Consider the following 7,189-nt stretch of genomic DNA (forward strand, 5'->3'; position numbering starts at 1 on the left):
TTATAAATATAGTAATGTTACGCTGAAATCGCGAGCGACAACTTACCCAGATAAACCCTTAATGAGTCTTCGTGGTATTTATATGTAGAAATTTTATTGTATGCTTTCCTTAAAAAATTAGGGTATTTGGATATACAAAAATTAGGGTATTTAGATATACAAAAATTAGGGTATTTAGATATAGATGTTACATGTCTACAGGAGTTAAAAAGTAACCTACGGCAACGTAATTTCTTATCTTTTATTCTTTTTTGATAACTTATTATTATTATATTATTTAACAACTTTTCATTGTTATTTAATTTAAGTTTATATTATACATATTATTACTTAATAGTTATTAATAAGAAGTATGTATTAGCTAAGCACTTATGAATGTTGTGTACATCTGTTATTGGTACTCACATCAGTAATTTAATTTTTAAGATTATTCGTGTGTACTGTTGATGTATCATTAAGAATAAATAAATAAAACTGATTCCGTCCGTTTAATGTCGCATAGATTAATATAGTTACTGTAACTATTCAATATTAAACTGAAGATTAATTGTGTTTCGAATAATTGGGGGAATAGGTGATATGAGGAGCTTCCGGGCTATGTAACACAAGTTTTTTATTAATAGCCCAAGTATAACACAAATGAAAAGGTGTTCTAGTCGTGTACCGAGGGTTCATGAGAATAGATTAACATGTGTGTGAATTATTTGAGGGAAGGTCGACTCTAGCATCGTCAAATGAGATTTGTGCTAATTCAGTTCAGAAATAGACATTTATTTTTCAAAATTGTTTCTTTGTACACTCACAAATAAACAGTTTTGATGTAAATTTAATCACACCACCGCATGGGAATCTTCCAGTATTCTTTGTAGTACTTTGTTAAATAAGCACCATTCATTTAAAGTTATTAGATACATAAATTATCTAACATAATTATAGGCTATAGCCCAGTGCCAGACTGCCTCTCCGTTCTGAGTATCTGCTGTTATGAAAGATTTACAAGTGACAGAGCTATTATATTATTTACTAGCTGACCCGGCAAACGTTGTTTTTCCATACAAATTATTTTTACAGTAAGACCATTGCTCGGACATTGCAACATAACTTTATTTTTCTAAAATAAACGTAGCCTAAGTTACTCCTTATTACATCAGCTACCTGCCAATAAAAGTCCCGTTAAAATCGGTCCAACCATTTCAGTGATTAGCCGGAACAAACAGACAGACAGACAGACAAAAAATTTAAAAAATACTATGTTGGTATATGTACCGTATATATTATATATATTCATATACATGTAGTAAAAAACGGTTATTTCAATATTACAAACAGACACTCCAATTTTATTTAGATATATAGATTTAAATCGGCTTTACTCACGGCTGACTTAGCTATAACCACAGAACAGGTAAACGACATGCTTTAACGTCCCGTCTCACACAATATAGTGTAATTTATTTCAATGAATAAAGTTGATGATGAATGACGAGAGTTTTAAAAATTTAAGCGCAATTTTATATTATTGGCTACTTTACGTTACGCAAACATAATACCAGAAAACTAATTGTATGTAAATCACTTAAAATTGTAATTTTTTTGGTTATGACATAATCGGCACGCTTGGCGGGCGGGTTGACGATCACAGTAATTGTTGATGCTCTTTCGGAAAGATGCTGCTTCCCATTCACCGTTCTATGTATCGCTTAGTCGCCTCTTACGATACCCACGGGAGGAGATGGAATGGTGCTATTCTAGTGCGACGCCACACGCACCAAAATTATATGTACAAACCATTTATTTGTTCATTTAAACATCGATCTGGGAATATTCCGAAGAACTGTTTGACCTGATCTCTACCGCCGCATACCACAATCGCACCACATGCAACAACACTAATTTATGATCTGGTTGTATGGCGTTCGTCTACGGTTTTCAACTGTGAAATAAGCTTCCTTGCGTTGTATTTCCAAGTATGTATGACATGAAAGAACGGCGAAGCTCCTGTTATGCCTCTGGTGTTGCAAGTGACCACTTTCCACCATGACCCGTACATTTGTTTGTCCTCCTCTTCCGTAAAAACGACGCAGGTAACACTTTCAGATCAGACTTGATCAGTTGAAGAGGTACAAAGACTCTCAAGAGTATCGCGAAAGGAGGTCTTTAATTGCCACCTACCCAACAAGTGTAATTATAAGTGTATACGAATTTAATTGAATAAACTCGGAAACATAATAGATGACAAGGCTTTATTTCAAGCATGTATCTTATAACGGCTTATAAAGACATTAAAGATAGCAAAATATTAGTAATAATGAAACCGACTCCCGATATTATGCAATTAAATTAAGATCATATTAAACTAGTATCGTAAACGCGGCGATCGATAAAAGACTGACCCGATACAATGTAGGTTGTAGTGTAGTACTAGTAGGATTTACATTACGTAACTATTAAGGCCACCCTGCACTAAAACAAACAATGCGGCATATACCCTGCACAATAATAATAATCTAAACGTAATAGGTACCAACCTACCTACCGAACATAAAACACGTGGTCTGATCGGAGTTGTAGTGGATACGTTACCTTTCAGATCATATTTTACACTTGTTGCGTCCCGCCATTACTTTTCAAAATAAATTTGAAAGTTACGAGGATATGCATTCAGCATATTATTCACCAGTGGGAGGCTCCTTCGCACTTGAAGGGGGCTAGATTATGGGTACTACAACGGCGCCTATTTCTGCCGTGAAGCAGTAATGTTTAAACATTACTGTGTTTAGGTCAGAAGGGCGCTGTAGCTAGTGAAATTACTTGGCAAATGAGACTTAATATCTTATGTCTCAAGGTGACAAGCGCAATTGTAGTTCCGCTCTGAATTTTTGGGTTTTTCAAGAATTCTGAGCAGCACTGCATTGTAATGGGTAGGGCGTATTAAATACCATCAGCTGAACGTCCTGCTCGTCTCGTCCCTTATTTTCATAAAAAAGTGGATGTAGTTTTAACTATTGTGAAGTATCACAGCAAGTCACATTAGATGCAGCACAAATAAATCATGTTTTAGAGGTGCTTCGACCAAATACATATCACATAATTATTTCAAATATGCAGGTAGATGTATTCTAAGACAAGCTCTGAATAAATTTAAATATTGTATAAACTAATATTAAAGAAATATAAGATTTGATGTATTTTATTTGTTTTTATTTGTTATATATAAAACGAACTAGCCGTGTAGGAATGCACGTCAGAAGTTCTATTATGAAAAACCGCTAAATACTAAGTTAGGTCCGTATTTTTAGGGTGCGTTTAGTATAGGTGCGGTTTAACCTTTATTTCGGCACATTCGATTTCGGTCATGTTAGCATTTTCCATATGATGGTTTGCTTATTACGGTTAATTTGCATATTATTATAATTGAAACCAAAATAATATTTGAACGCTTACTTCAACGTAACTGCGCCATTTTATGAGACTGTAACAGTTTTCAAATGACATAATATACCTTACTAGCTGACTCAGCGATCGTTGTATTGCTATATAAAGTAGTTAAAAAAAATTGGGGTGTAAAAAGTAGATGCAACTGATTCTCAGACCTACCAAATTTATCGTACTACAATTATTGTAAGTATTGATCCATTGCCATCTTGCAACCATTTAACGGATTTGAGGATGGAACAGAATAATATAAAAATCGCGATACAAAAATAGGGGTTGATCGTAGAGGGTTGAAAATATAGGGTTGTATGTATTTTTGTTGCTGTATCAAAAAAAAAAAAAAAACAAAAAAATATGTCCAAAAACATAAAACAAAAATTATGGTGGACCCTTAACATTTAGGGGGATGAAAAATAGATAGTAGCCGATTCTCAGACCTACTGAATATGCATATAAAATTTGGTAAAAATCAGTTAAGCCCTTTCGGAGGAGTAAGGTAACTAAACTAACATTGTGACACGAGAATTTTATTATAAGATTATAATGTCAGTAAATAAAATTATAATCTATATAATATCTTTATATAAAGTAAATATAATATAATGATAAAACGATTAATTATGCAGTATTATTTATGAGACGCGTCACCACAAAAATTTTATGACATTTCAAGTGTTCAATCGTAAAAGTAGGTTCGTAAGCCGATTAAGCTCTCCACTGCGCTCCAACACACCAAGAGACAGAGTAATCCTTAATCTAAGACGTAAGAATACTCTTGATAAATCTTATATATTATAAAATTCTCATGTAGCTGTGTTTGTAGTTAAACTCCTTCGAAACGTCTTGACCGATTCTCATGAAATTTTGATTGCATATTGGGTTGGTCTAAGAATCGGACAACATGTATTTTACATCCCCCTAAATGTTTATTTTACTTTTTTTTAAATTGTTGGATTATGAGTCAGCATTAAAAAATACATATAACTTCAAATTTTCACCCATCTACGATCAACAGTTACTTTTGTATCGCGATTTTAATATCGGCAATACAACGTTTGCTGGGCCAGCTAGGTACAAATAAAATTTAATAAAAATAATTCTAATAAACAAAAAATAGATAAATACTGAAATGCTTTACGAAATTTGTTCCTTTTATTATGTATTTTTTAAATTTTTCGCTAAACCAGCTGTATGGTGTCGGCTTAAAACTATTGAAGTTTTCGAGTATCACTACTTGAACTATTATATATTCTTTGGTATCACTCCTAATCCAAAGGGATTTGAATTCAAATATTTTTATTCAAAATCACTTATTGAACGTCAAAAACAACCACACATTCAAAAAAGGCTATCTCAAAAGAGAACGGGCGCAAGAAACTCAGCAGGATTTAAAAAAAAATGTATTACAATGTAATATCGTACAATAAACATTTATAATTAAAGAGCCTGAGGGTGTTCGCTTCATTCCCAGTCTGTGGTATCATTAAGAAAATGGCTTAGGCTATAGTAACCTTTCCCCATAAACGTTTTTTAACAATTCTTTTAAATTTCGTATCATATTTGTGCTGTTCATTTTCTGGGATCAATTATTGTAGAAGCATATCGCCCAATAAAAGACTTACTAACTGAACTTAACCCAGTAGTAGGCATAAAAAATTTATGATTGAGTCAATAACCTGCGCAATGTAAAATCTATTGTAAAGATAATAAATGTGTCAAATTTCAATCATTGATCGCAAACTAAACTTATTGTTCCAGTTTTTTTTTTTAATTTGGGATAGGCCCAATCTTTTGTTAAGTAACTGTGATTCTTTGTTTTTATCTTGATTGATGGATCAAATACAGCACACGGTCATTCGGTTTTTTAAAAGGTGCTACACGTAAACCTAATTGTGAAGTAAATAATAAAAAATAACATTAAACTCCGATCATAGTTATAGTAATGCAGGAGAAGAATAGAACTTACTTACTGCAGACATTTCGCGGAATTATCGCAAAGCCTCATTAAGGTCACACACGACAGTGGCCTAAATTCTGACATTAACTGCAACACTCAAACAATGTCAAATAAAGAATCACTATTTATCTGAGTGTTTTGTAAATAAAAATACTATAACGCTTATGTTAAATACATTATATTATGTAGGCTTTCGCTAGGCTGAAAAGTAATATGTATATTAAAATTTTCGCTTAAAAGAAACTTGGCAATACCTATGTACGATAAGATATTTGACACAGTAAGTACCTACATTTTGTGTAATTAAATTAAACTTTGGTTTCGATTTTACTAAATTATTTATGTAATGTAAATAATAGATTAAATTATAACCTAGATGAATTTCATATAACTCCTAAACATTATTGTTATATTTAAGCATATTATAATTGTTATAAAGTGTATGGATAATTAAATCATCACGGCATTAGTAGTGGCATCGATGTCATTATCAAAATAATATAGTACAAATAATGACAAAACACGTACCTCTGTCTTCTTGTATCTGCGGCTACCGCCAACATAAGTTGTCGTATAATAAGGTTATATATAATACGTAGAATTCACTGAGCCACGTGTTTATAAAAATAGCACGAAACCGGCGACCGATTCTGACGTTGGTTAAAATCGGAATGAGCGATGCGGTTGCGACTTGCGAGTTGCGACGACGCCCGGCACTTGGATTGCCGCGCGTAAGGAATACCCAACCCAAACGAAACGATACAATAGCGAACAGCTCGAGCAAGCACTACTGATAGTTGCGTCATTAGAGTAGGGAGTGCAGCGCAAACGCGAACGAAACACGGGCGTCGAGTGTCGACTGTCGAGCGTCGACGTAAACCATCGTAAGTAAGTTGTAACTCATACGGCATACCCACGCGGCCACGCCAGTCACTCGGCCAGACGCAAACGTGCGGCGCCACGCCACATTATAACATTCACATTGTTTTAACGCGCGTCGATACAAGCCTTCCACGAATGCAGGTTTCAATATTATAAATTTATGCCAATGACGAGCACTTCATCATTACCTTATTATTCACTTTTAATGATTATCTACTATTAAAAAAATTAAACTTTTAATTTGACTAGAGCGTTTAGAACTATTCGGCGCCGCCATTCATGGTTTTACAGTAATTAACGTTATCAATCCGAACGCGCACCGGTCGTTAGCCCTTAGCCGGCTTATACTATACGACCGAATGAAATTGACGGAGTGGTTTGAGCCTTGACCACGTGGTTATTTCAGCTGCCAACTGTGTATCACGCAATCGCAGCGAAACTTGCATCGTCACAACTAAAATAGCTTTAAAAAGCTATATGACCCATTGTTCAAACAAATTTTTATGTACGTGCCAACTTACGATGTTTATAATAATGTATGTTAATATAAATCTAATTTCTAATGAATAATACCTATACGTTTTATGATTCATTCATACAAGTTTTACGGTTTTTGAAATTATTGTTTGTCTGTCTAATGTCCTTTTATAACTCAAGAACGGATTTCATGATTTTGATGAAAATTGACATGTAGCTATACCATGTGACTGATTAGTTGATAAGCTATATATGTATAATTACTATATTCTGCCACCGACTTCGTCGGCTTAAATTCATTAGCGCAGTTTCGGGAGCTTTTCATCATACAATGGGTTTTGCCAATATTGTCGTCGTTTTCCCTGATCCAGGTTATTTATCTAATTAAAAAACTTTTTAAATCATTAAAACGCTTGTAATAATTGTAAGTTCCACTGA

General features: G+C 33.7%; 1 protein-coding gene across 1 annotated transcript in view; it reads right to left on the reverse strand.

Moving 5' to 3' along the window:
* LOC126978555 (proton-coupled amino acid transporter-like protein pathetic) overlaps positions 1-6,429 on the reverse strand; it is a 51,162-nt gene extending 44,733 nt beyond the window's left edge. Inside the window, exon 1 of the mRNA XM_050827499.1 lies at positions 5,921-6,429. The gene's annotated coding sequence lies outside the window, so the exon portion shown is untranslated. The remainder of the gene's footprint in view (positions 1-5,920) is intronic.
* Between the last annotated feature and the right edge of the window lie 760 nt (positions 6,430-7,189).

This window comes from Leptidea sinapis, chromosome Z (assembly GCF_905404315.1).
Source record: "Leptidea sinapis chromosome Z, ilLepSina1.1, whole genome shotgun sequence".
NCBI classification, from domain to species: domain Eukaryota; kingdom Metazoa; phylum Arthropoda; class Insecta; order Lepidoptera; family Pieridae; genus Leptidea; species Leptidea sinapis.